Genomic DNA, 13,096 nt, shown 5'->3' with positions numbered 1-13,096 from the left:
CTTCCCTCCCTTTGCCCCTCCCCTCCCGCTGCCCGCCGCTACCAACCCCGCATAGCACGGGGGAACCGACGCATAGCACTTCTGTAGTCTGAGGTTCGGGGCACGTATCCGTCCCGTCATGTTAGGGAACAAAAAAATAAAGGAACGTCTGAATGAGTTGAAGTAAACGGCCTCGTGTCGTGGTCGTGGCTCCTGTAGAGTGCTGAAGAAAGAAGCTGGTCTCCCCTGTCCACGTGAGCTGGTACAGCCCTCTCTGAATTACGCCAGATAGGAGTCCTCCACGCTGGTCACACGCTCTGTGACCTCTCTCTTGGGGTTTGGACAGCGGTCCCTGGTAAGAAAGGAGTTAATAATCCGCGTCCCCCTCCCGCCGTTAACACTCCCCGTCCGCTTCTCGCGCGGATGTCTGCAGGCACGTGATCAGCGTGACCTTGAGCGTGGGAGAGCCCTTACCCCTCGGAGGTGTTAAGTGGGGCCTGCGCCTGAAGTGTTTAACCAAACAAATTACGGTGCAATAAAACGTGGGCCAAATTACATTTTAAAACTAAGGCCTTCCTCACTGCAGGCCCAGCACTCTATCCATCGCTACTTAGCTGAATACATATGTGTATACATAAAAAAAAAAATTTGAAAACCAAATCGCTATGCAAATGTACAGTAATGCTATTATCTTTTTTTTAATTTTCTGATCAGTAAGTTAATAAGCATTCATTGATCCCCTACTCTGTACCAGCTCTTGTGCTGAGTGATGGAGACAGAAAAAAAAAAGCGAAAGGATGTACCTGCTCTCTCGGAGCTCATGGTCTAATGGAGAAGAAATCAACTATCAATAAGTAAATACTTACTAAGCACCCACTGTGTGCAGGCCCCTGTGCTAATATGCAAACAGCAGGGGACAAACAAGATATATTCAGGATAAATTGGAGATAATCAACAGGAGAAAGGCATTGGCCTTAAGGGGGATCAGGAAAGGCTCATACAAAGCGGGATGATTTCTAATCCAAAACCACCCATGGAAATCTGGAAGAGTAAAACTTCATCCCCAGAAAGCCAGGTCGGTCAATAAAATATTCACTTTACTGACCACTTGCTACCCTCTTCAATACCGAGCTCGATGATGACTTCTAAGAATAAAATCACAAGTCTTACCCCCACAGTCCCATCGATTGCCCAACTAGCTCCCCCTTCTCAAAACCTAGCCTCTGGTTTAATGATCCTCATAAAAACCCTTTGAGGTAGGTTCTATTATCATTTTGCAGATGAGGACATTGAGGCTGAGAGAGGTTAAGTGACTTGCCTAAAGTCATGCAGCTAGTGTCTGAAGTTGGATTTGAACTCAGGTCTAAGTGATTTTCCTGACTCGAGTCCAAAACTCCATCCAGAGTGCTATCTAGCTGCCTTTTTGTATAAATAAAGTCCCTGCCTTCAGGTAGGCTTACAGTCTATATGATAGATGGTTCACTAAACAATTAGTGAACAATGAAAGATGGAATTCAATTGAGTGCTAAATTCAGTGATAGACACTACTACTAAGAAAGGTTCTGAGAAAGAAGAACTAGGTGAAGGAGGCATAGAGTGTAGGGATAGGGATTGGCTCTGTGATTTCATTCTTACAGTGAATTTTCAGCTGAGGAAACTACCTCTACCAATAAGGTCAGGACCTTCTCTGCAACTGTAACAATTCTGTTCCAGTGACTTGCCTGAGGTCTAAGGGCTAGTATGTGTCACAGGTGGGGCTTGACCCCAGCTCTCTACACCAACCACTACATCAAGATGCCTCTTAACAGGATATGGGCAAAAGTATGCTGGAAGTGGCTTAAGCCACTGTGAGAGCCATCTTTGTTTAATTTTCAGTGTGAGCATTTACAATTTGCAAATTAGCAAGCACTACCAACCAGGGCTTGATTCACTGTTTTGTTGATAGTGTAGAATTAAGAAAGTGAAGGAGAAAATATTAATAATTCAGATTAAATTTAAAAGTGTGTTCTGCATACACTTTTTTTCAGACAGCCTGCATACCACTGGTAGTAAAGAGAAATTAACATAAATTAGAAGATGAATAAACTTTGAATAAGAAAAAAGCTGAATGACTCCAGGAAAAGAAAGGACAAGAGTAAGTATCCTGAAGAAAGAAGCCTGGACTTAGAGGAGCTGAGTTCAAATCATAGCTCTGTTACTACTACCTTGGTTAAATCAGCCTCTCCATGACTCATTCCCCTCATATCTGTAAAATAAAAGGGTTAGTCTAGACTTCTGAGGTCCCTTCCAGTTCTAAACCTTTAGTCCTATAAAACGCTGAAGTAACATTTAGTGTGGCTTGTTTGCAGGACAGTGAACCTAGAAGGGAGAGTGAGTGACAGAGATTAGTAGAAAACCCTGGGAAGGTTAAAGTCAAATTATTTCACTTCTTTAGGTGTGGCAGAAGAGTTAAAATTTTATGTAGACAATGAGGAGTCACTAACAGGTTTTGTATAGGGGAGTCATATGATGTGCTATTTGTCTGGCAGTGATGTCCAGGTGAGATTGAATAAGAAGATTAAACCTGAGGTCCCATTCCAATGGGTCATTGGGAGCTTTCTGAAACATTAGGCTGACTCCGATAGGTTTTTCTAGATTGTAAATGCTGACAATGTGGTCTCAGTGATGTTGTATGTGCTAATGAAATGACTAACCTTGCTGAAGATGTAGAAGCTCCTCACCGCCAGGTTGGCCAGTAGCTAGAAAGTCCTTGACCATGGCAATCCGTGAAACAAAGAAAACCAAAACGGTTTTCAGTTGTGTGTAGTCTTATTTCTCTTCTGCAGTGATGGTAGCAGAATGATGGAAAAAGAAGCAAAGATGCTAAGAATTTCACAGGTTTTAGACCATCTATATTATATATGGCATAGGTGGTGCACTGGACAGAGCTCTGGGTGCTGGAGTCAGGAAAACCTAAGTCCAAATTCAGCTTCAGATATGTGCTAGCTATGTGACCGTGGGCAAGCCACTCAACTTCCATTTGCCTCAGTTTCCTCATCTGTAAAATGAGGATAATAGTAGTGCCTGCCTCTTAGGGCTGCTGTGAAGGTCAAGTGAGATAATAAATGTGAAGCACTTAGTACAATTTGGTACATAGTAGGTGCTATGTGTCAGCTGCTATTATTTGTAACGTAGACACCAGAAAATGTGTGTTGATTGATTAGTGCTTTAAAGGTGAGAGAGATAGATATGTGTACACATACATATGTACACATACTTACACACGTATGTGTATATGTGTATAATATATATGGCGATATATATGTATGTGTATATATAGATATAGATATATGAACTGACAATATAAATGGAAAGAATATAAAAAGATTGATGACACTGCTTCCCTGGCTATCCTCTCTAGGCTTAGCTGTACCTTCTTTCACCATGCCTGACACCCTAATCTCGTATGAAGAGTCATGCTATTCCTTACTCCCCACTGCCATGTCCAAACTCTCCCTTCACCCCTTCACTCCCTAAGCTCTTCCCTTTGAACTTCACTTAATTGAGATTTTCCACTTAATCCAAATCATGATGGCTGTTTTATACCATTTCCCAAGTCATTCTCCCTCCTTTCCCAAGAAGTTTAACACCATCTTCCTTTCCTCCTCACCTCTTGCCCTTATACTAGAAGACTTTAATATTCCCACTGATATTCCTTCAAACTCTTCAGCTTCCTTAAAAACCATGACCTAATGCTTCACTCTACCTCAGCCACACATAGAGATGATAGAGAAGACACTGGATCTCACCATTGCCCACAAGGATTCCCTGCCTTAATTAGAAACTCTGATATTCTTCTATCTGACCATAACCTACTGTAAATCCATCTCTGCCTATGCCTCAGCCCTCCTAAAACTATCCTTTACCCTCATCGTGATCTCTAGTTCTTCTACTCTTCCATACTTTCTCAGGTCACTATCTCTGCTCCCTTTCTAATCACAAGCCATTTAAATTCTATTCTGTACCCTACTCTCAAATCCCACAAGCTTGTATCCTATCACTGCTCAATATTTTACCAAACCTCGGACCTAGATTTCTCCCACCACTTGCCTTCCCCCTCCTACTCACTTGATGCTAAATAGAGCTGGAATAAATCACACAACTGTGTTTAATGGATACATTATAAATTTATGTTATCCAACTTCACCTGGGCCCTCATTGCAGTAAGAAATCCTTTTATTCCTCCCTCTTTGATTCCCTATCTCACGTCCCATGGAAACTATGCCATACCTTCTCTTCCCTCCGCAAGTCTCCCATACCTTTCCATTCCTTTCCCCCTTGCATTAGTCAGGTTTAATGAATGTACCAGTTACATGGTGATAGAAAAAATTATCTATTAAGGATTTGGGCGCAATGAATAGAACTCCTGACCTGGAGTCAAGAATACCTGAGTTCAAATCTAGCCTCAGGTACTTACTAGCTGTGTGCCCCTGGGCAAGTCACTTAACTCTGTTTGCCTCAGTTTGTTCATCTGTAAAATGAACTGGAGAAGGAAATGGCAAACCACTCCAGTAACTTTGCCAAGAAGACCTCAAAAAGGGGTCATGAAGAGTCAGACAGGACCGTAATATGACTAAACAACAATAAGGATTTACTGAGCTCCCATTGCATGTAAGGCACTGTGCTAGGCACTGTGTACAAAGTTGCATATGACTTTTTATGTGCCCTCAAGTAGCTTATTGTTAATTATTGGGAAAGTAAGTAAGTTCCAAAGGCCGGACACAAAAATTAACTAAGAGGGACCAGAAGAGGAACTTAGCTATAGTGATTAAAGATGGTAGTTATTGTTGTTGTTCAACCTTGACTATTGTAGAGAACCAATGACATCATGAGGGTGATGTCTTGACTTGTGGGTGAATCGGATTGAAGTAAGGCAGAGCTGAGCAAAGTCATCAGCTTCACTCTCTCCTCCAGAGTCATCTGAGTCCGGTGGCAAGACAAAAGTCAAGGTGGCCTAGTAACTAAAGACAGCAACTCTGCAAAGGATTATCCACTTACAAAAGCTTTTTATCAGCCATTCTCACAAATTCTAGGCCATAGAGACAATATATCTGAGGATCCTAAAAACAAAGACCTGAAGAAGAGAGTACCTGTCCTTTGGGCTCCATCTTCTTTTTGTTCTAATTCTAGCTTTCCATCATCCTCACCATCTTTTACTCCCAGCCTAATTTTTTTAAACCCTGGGTGAGCCTGAGGACCTTATTAAATATATTAATTTGCATTGCTAATTATGTTATGTTCTTCTGAGTTATGAAGGAACCTGTAAGATATAATTTAATATTGAAATAGCTGTCTAGGAAGTCATTGGAAAGTTACAATTAAAATTTTTCTTCTGTCATTTATAATTTCTTAATTTTTATTTAATCATTTCATAAATAGAATATTGGGCCTTAAGACAAATAGGAATGCAAAGACTTCTTTTGTTTTTCTTTATCTCTACCTGTGATTTTATTGATAATGGGAATTCCTGTTTGACAAAAATCTCTACCAACACAGATCTGAGAATGTTATAAAACTTATAGTCTTAGAAAGTTGCCTAGGCCACTAAGAGTTTAAGTCATTTGCTCAAATTCACATAGCGAGTACATGTCAGAGGTCAGAGACAGCTGGTGGTACAGTGTATAAAGCACTGGCCTGGGGTCAAGGGGGATGTGAATTTAAATCCAACCTCAGAAACTTACTAGCTGTGTGACCCTGGGCAAGTTACAGAACCTCAATTTCTTCATGTATAAAACTGGAATAGTAATAGCACCTACCGTGCGAGGTTGTTGTAAGGGTCAAATAAGGTAATAATTTTCGTCAAAAAGTGCTTGGCACACAGTAGGTGCTATTCTCTTCCCTCTGCTCCTCTTTCCCCTTCCCTGCTAACAATTGTCACAAAGAATTATTATCGCTCAGGGATCATTCATGGCATGTCTTTATTAGCTATCATAAAATTGATACACAATATAATTACATATCCACTTCACTTCAGCTACACCTGGGACCTTGTTACCATTCTTATACCTGCAAGAGTTCTCAAACTCCCTTCTCTGCCTAAAATCTCCTTATCTTCCACTTATCCCACTCCTTTACTCCTCCAGAACCCACATTTCACCATGACATCCAGTCCCCCAGCTCCTCCTAATTCCTATTTCCCTCCCTTCCACTACCACTTGTCTCCCTATCAAGCCTAGATTCCATGATCCAATAATGTCCTTAACAATCTAGGACTCTGTGCCCCATCTTGATCTTCTGCCATCTACTTTGCAAATCTCAACCCGGAATAACCTCAACTATCAGTTTTTTCTACTGCTAAGATACCAAACATTCCTGCAGAAAATCATGAATCCCTAACGAGTAGGTTCACTGCAAATTATTGCCATCTAGCATGAAGTGAGGAAATCAGAAAAGGTTCTATAAGGACAAGATACAAATATCTCCTAAGAACCATGATGTCAGCAAGGGACATAGCATCAAGTCAGACTTAGAACTTGAGAGTGATTGTTGTCATGTTTTGATTATCTTAAAAGGAGAAAGGAAAAGGAAGAGGAAAAGGATATGCCAAGGAAGAAAAAGAATGGTGAGGACTTAATATCTCACATAATCAAAAGGCACGAGTAAAAGTCTATACAAAGGAGTAAGCAGTTGAGGGAGTAGGAGTCACTTGAACCTCACTTTGAATTTATACAGTGAAGTGAGCAGTACCAAGAGAACAATTTATACTACAACAAATTCATTGTCAAAACAAGCAAGTTTGAAAGACTTAAAAACTCTACCCAATGGAGTGGTCAACCATGATTCCAGAGGACTGATAAATTTTAGTATGTGACGTCTCCTGACAGAGACATAGATTACATATTACATATGCAGAGGGAAAAACATGTTCTTGTCTATGGCCAATGTGGGAAAGTATTTTTGCTTTGATGCATTCTTGTTGCAGGGACTTTGCTTATTTTTTTTTATTCTTCAACTGGTCTGGAGGAGGTAGAAAGGATGCTTGTTAATTGAAAAAAATTGTGGTGAGATCCAGTGTCTTCTCTATCATCTCTATGTGTGGCTGAGGTAGAGTGAATATTAGTGAACTGTAAAAAATGATGGGTGAGATGAATAGAGAGACTCATGGAAAGACTTATGCAAAATAAAGGCTAATGCAAAATAAAGGAAGCAGAAGCAAGAAAACCATATCTAACACTGCAGCTAGCCAGGTACCCCTATGCTGATGTGACAGGAGCTGGCTTCTGACCTTTAATTGCCTTCATGGTTTTCCCTGGGTTTATAACTCTGAAGTTTCCCATCTCCTCAACAGGCTCCCTGTGTTGCAATTCCACCCCTACCTCAGATTACTCTAGAACAATTTTATTTTTGGCTCTAGTCTAAGAAGTCTTCCTTAATATTAGAAGTAAGAAGGTATCTAGAAAACAAACACAAATTAAGTGTGGAATAGTTTTATTCTCACGTAGAAAAGGGAAATGCTAAGCTATTAAAAAATCAGAGAATGAGGACAATCTATTGAGAAACTACAAGCCTCATTGGGGTATTTCCAACAAGGCTGCTCATCAGCTATTTTAGACAGCCTGATCAATGCCATCTCTATCTCATTTTCTCTCTCTGAGTGACTCTTTCCCTCTTGGATGATCTACCTCTGGTGCTGTTTCAGCTGCCACTGCTCTGGTATCTGATACCCCTACTACTTGGGTGTCCAAGAAGGGGGAAGATGCCAGTTTTCTTCTGAGATCTCACAAGATCATATAGCAAAGGAAAGGAGACACAAACAGGAGACAGTCCCAAACCAGACACAGGCTTCCCTAAGAGGCCATGAGCTCATGGCTTGGGCCTAATGATAGCAAAGGAATCCCTCCCTGTACTGACCTTTCAGAGTTCAAAGGGTCATCCTAATATTTCAAGGTCAGCAGGAAGAAGAGGTTTGAGGGTCAGGGATCAACCCTTTAATATATCCATAGATATACTAATTTAATTGGCTCAATAGCCATCAAAAGAGTCATCATGAACAAAAGAAAGTAGTTGGAGGACGTCTGCACCTTCTCTGAAGTTGGGAGTAAGAGGAAAGAAGAGGAAGGACCCCTCCATCACACATCCCCAAAGGTCACATAACATCCTAACTGATTTCCCCAGAGGTATGAGCATTCAGAGCCATATACACATATCAATACTGGAGTAGACAAAAGGAAACCTAGAGTACTGCTGTCAAGCCTCTATAAACTTCTCATAAACTCTTTCATATATTGATTGTGAAACTCAAAAGATGGGTTGGTCATACAATAGTATATTAGCACTGAAGACGTGTGAAGCTATCTTAAAAACTTGCTTTTTTCTTAAACTAAATTCTGGTGGCACCTCTGAAATTCACCTCCTCTGTAGTGCATAGCCTCAGCTGTTTCCTGTTTTTCTGGATCTGTTAATAATTTGTTTTAATGTTAGAAAAGTCTATAAACAAAATAAGAATTCAGAATTGAACCAACTAAATACTAGCACCTCTAAACTTAAACATATATCAGAATTTTGAAAATGTTAACAGTTTTTTGAACCCTTATTTGGTGGAAAGCCAAAAAAGGGTAATTCAGGCTACCTGACCTGGAGCAGAACCTTTATTTTCTAGGCAGACCATTTCTTTCAATGGTTCCGGGGCAGCATTTCAGTCCACCAGATACAGATGCTTCGTTAAGCTCCATCGTACAATTTGTTCAGTCATTTTCACACAGCCAGTAAGTGTCTGAGAGCAGATTTGATCTCAGGAAGAGAAGTCTTCCTAACTTCAGGCCTGGCATTCTATCCACTGTGCCACTTAGCTGCGTTATATAGTCTAGATAAAGGCTTTTACTTCGCCAGGTTCAACTCGGCTCATTTACTGTTTAGAGCTGAATTGACACACTTAGCATATTCATTGTTCAGTTTCATGGCTCCAAGTCACTCTTCATCTCCCTATGCCCTTAGTGAGAAAGAGTTGTGGATAAGGGGCATGCCACTCCCTTGCTTAAACTTCCATTTCTTTATCTTCTGGGTAGATTTAACCTTTTATCCAGATTATTTCACTTTCATTGTTAGAAGTTACATCACTTTTATTCTGATGAAATACAATATACTAACAACTATGCCATTCTCAGCAAAGCACTCATTAAAACCATTTTCCACCTTTTGTTGCACTAATTTTCTAAATGTTTACTTCCTTACCTTTGCTTAGCATTATATGTCTCAGCCTAATTTGCCTTTCCCTAAAGAACAGCCTCAATTCATTGTCCAAGAAAGATTCAATCTATTCTCTCTTCCATTCTGCATCTTCCTGGTTTCACCCTACTGAACAAGATGCCCCCTCACCCCAGCACTGGATATCCCCTGATCTCCCCTGCCTTCAGCCCTTTCCTCCCTTCCCCACTTAGACTGTGAGCTCCTTGATGACAAGAACTGTTTCTTTGTATCCCCAGTGCTTAGCACAGTGCCTGGCATGTTAGTAGGTGCTTTTAATTTTTTCCTAATGTTTATTGGATTGAATTGGATTGCTCTAGCATGTGTCATATCATTCGTTTCTGTGACTGACCAACTCTTACAGCCTTACAGTCACAGGTTGGAATTTGGGCCTTTACCAACAAATCTCACTCGAGTTGCATTGTTTTACTAAGTATACTTAATAAATGGTTATTGACTGAATGACTACTATGCTCAGAATATAAATTGACTTGGTTATTGTTAGCATTTTCAGAAAAAAGTACCTGAGGATTTCAGTACCCTCTTTTTCTCCCCATTTTTCTTCACATTTTTGATTTTTTTTGGTTCTTGTTTCATCAACAGATGGTGCTGTTTCCCAATATATTTTCATATAATACCTTTTAAAAATATTTAAAACAACTGTTTAATTATTCAGGATAGATTATCCAGTTTGTGGATTATTCTAGCCTCCTCCCATTATGTACCTCCTAGCCATTTCCCTGATTATTTTACTTCTAAGATCAAAAGCTAAGGAATAAGAAGATAATGCCTTATTCAATTTTGAATCTTGTCAGTGGTATTGGTGTACTTTATCCTGGTTAGACTACCTGGAGTTTAGTGTTCAATTAATTCTGGTGCCACTTTTTAGAAATAATATTGACAAGCTAGATGAGGGTGACTAGGATGGTGAAGGGACTTAAGGTCCCATAATATTAGAAATAGTTAAAGGAAATGCAGATTTTTAACCTGGAGAAAAGACTTATAGGGTGTATCACTGCTGTCTTCAACTATTTGAAGGAAATGAATTAGGATTAAGGAAAATGGATTAGGTTTGTTCTGCTGGACCCAGAAGACAGAAGTAGGAACAAGGAATGGAAGTTACAAAAATAAAGAAAATTTTCTTAAAGATTAGGGTTATTCCAAAATGAAATGAATTGTTTTGGCAAGAACTAAGTTTCCCCTTATTGGAGATCTTCCAGCAAAGACTTGACAAACACCTGTCAGGAATATTGTAGAAGAAGTTCTTATTCAGCCATAGGATGGGTGGAATGGCCTCAGAGGTCCAGCCCAACTCTGAACTCTAATTCTGTGGCTGTATAGAAAGAAATTCATACTAAGGACTATGGGAGGCTTAAGAGTTTTGATATATTTACATTATATTGTTTTAATACTTAACTCAAGAAAATACCATTACTTAGTAATCACTGGAAGACTAGTATGATACAAATTTGAACTCAAACCCAATTAATATTTATTAATCTTCTCATTTCTGTGGAACACTGTATTAGGTGCTGGAGGAGAGTCAAAGTTTAAATAAGACATGGTCTCTGAACTCATGAAATTTGAGGTCTAATAAAAAATATAGCACATACACAAATAACTCTACTGCAAACAGACTATGGTAAATACCTAAGAAAACTGCAAACAAAGTGCTATGTGAGATAAAAGGCTTTATAGAGGGTATGGAATTTAAGTTGGCCTTTAGAAGTTGAGTATGTATTCAGCAGATTGAGAGAAGCAAGAGCAAGCCCAGGGAGCCTAGTGGATAGACCAATCCTTTCCTGGGAGGAGCCAGCCCAGCCTAGCATGAGAACAACCTATCCAGCATCAGTGCCCTACCCTGAAGTGAACTTTGTGAGGACTCTTCAGAGAGAAGGCATGGAGACCCTGCAGTCCCAAGGCTGAGAGTTGCCTTGGCCACATGTACTCTTCATACTTGTGTCTCACTCTTGTACTTTAAATTCCTTCCCACTTTCCTTCCCCAACCCACTATACCATGAGTGTCTGTGGAAAAGTAATACCCAGGTTCTTGGGAGGAATGGTTTTTAACTACTGTTCTTGCTATACTGTTTGAGCAAATGTCTTTGCATTTCATGAGTTTCAAGAGCTATAGTAATGTTATAAGTGATTACAAAAGTCTAATACAAAAAAAGTGATCAAGATATGAAACAGAATGGTGGCCATCTAAGTGGAGAAAAGGGGACAGATTCAAGAGATTTTGTGGCAGTAGAATTGACAAGACTCAGAAACTTATTGAGTATGAAGAATGAGGGAAAAAATTGTCAAGAACAATAACCAGATTATGAACCTGGCAACTGAAAGAATAGTGGTGCCTTCATAAGATATATGGAAATATGGAGATATGGCAGGTCTAGAGAAGTACACAATGAATTCTGTTTTAGACATGTTGAATCTAAGATGTTCTGCTTTGGACATGCTGAGTCTAAGGTACGTATATGTGTCTAGTAGGCAGTTGGCCTTCATCTAACAAAGGAGATGGAGAAAATAAGATAACTTAGTAGTAAGATAACTAAGTAAGGTAACTAGAAGAGCTAACAAATGAGAGGGGTTACTTCATGAAGCCTTATTACAGAGTTTGGACAAAGCTTTAACATAACCAGTCTGAGCAAAGACAGGAGACACTATATTGGAAACAAGAGTGGTTAACAGCATCAGAAGCAACTGATGGAACAAGGAGAATGAGCACAGAAAGCACCTTCAAATATAAGTTTTCTTTTCATTCGTCAAGCCAGTTGAAGGCCTCTCCTCATATTTTAGTGAGAAAATAGAGAGCATTCACTCTAAGATCCCTTTTCCCTACATGTCAAAAACCCCTAATATTATCCCTCATTCTTTTTTCCTTTACTCCAATCTCTGATAGTAAATAATAGCATAATTTATTATGTGTTATTAGTATTAATGGCATTATTGCATTTTTATCTCCACTCTCCTTTTCTCACCAAGGTCAACTTTTCTGCATGGACTCGATCCCATCCTTTCCCATCTTCTTCAGCAGATTGGTTCCACAACTATTCCTACGTCATCTGAAATCTCCCCCATCTACTGATTCCTTCAGCTAGTAGCTGGTGAATTCCCCCACCCTCCAAAAACTTTTACAATGTTTTATTTTTTATATAGTTTGTATTTACTTATTTTTGTATAAATTGTATTCCATAGTAGAATGTAAAGGCCTCAAGAGTTGGCTCTGTTTCATTTCTGTCTTTGTATCTCTGGCACCTCCAGAGTATTTGGCACAAGGCTGGTCTTTAATAAATGTTTATTTATTGATTGCCTTAGCAGGTTAAAGATTGTTGATATCCTCAGAAAAAGCAATTTCAGTGGAATGGTGGCACCAAAAGTCACACTGCCAGGAATTAGGGAGGAGGGGGATGCAATAAATGCTGAGTCTCTCTTCCAATTCATTGTGCAAGTGACTGCCACATTATTCTTCCTTAAATCCCCCATTGATCCTTTTTCTCCCTTACTGAGAAACCTACAATAATATGCCATTGCCTATCAAATAAAGGTCAAACTTTTAGCCATGTAGTCAAATCCCTCCACAATGCAAAATACTTTTCAAGTTTTATCATATTATAACTAGCCATTTTCCAAATACGTAATGGCTGTGATGACAATAGCAAAGCCTACACTTTCTCAAGTGCTGTGGACCAAAGACATATAGACAAATGCATCAAACAGGAGTGTCAAGGAAAAGAAGAAAGAAAAAAAAAACAAGGAAGGGGGAATGAAATCTCTGGAAGATTGGCAGGTGTAGGTAGTGGCTGTCTGTCTCCAGGACAAAGAGTTCCTACACTAAATCAGGGTATGCAGAGCCTGGGCTATGATGACAGCTGTAGCAATGGCAGTAGACAGA

General features: G+C 39.7%; 1 long non-coding RNA gene across 1 annotated transcript; it reads left to right on the top strand.

Annotated features, from left to right (window-relative positions):
* The first annotated feature begins 44 nt into the window (after positions 1–44).
* Positions 45–12,528, top strand: LOC110208605 (uncharacterized). The gene is made up of 3 exons (XR_002324572.2): positions 45–334; positions 2,007–2,113; positions 12,187–12,528. It is a non-coding gene; the product is annotated as an uncharacterized LOC110208605 (long non-coding RNA).
* Positions 12,529–13,096: the final 568 nt, after the last annotated feature.

Source organism: Phascolarctos cinereus, unplaced genomic scaffold, assembly GCF_003287225.1.
Source record: "Phascolarctos cinereus isolate Bilbo 61053 unplaced genomic scaffold, phaCin_HiC Scaffold_5;HRSCAF=322, whole genome shotgun sequence".
Classification (NCBI taxonomy): Eukaryota; Metazoa; Chordata; class Mammalia; order Diprotodontia; family Phascolarctidae; genus Phascolarctos; species Phascolarctos cinereus.
The sequence above is the reverse complement of the archived record's forward strand: the minus strand, read 5'-3'. Positions and strand labels throughout refer to the sequence as shown.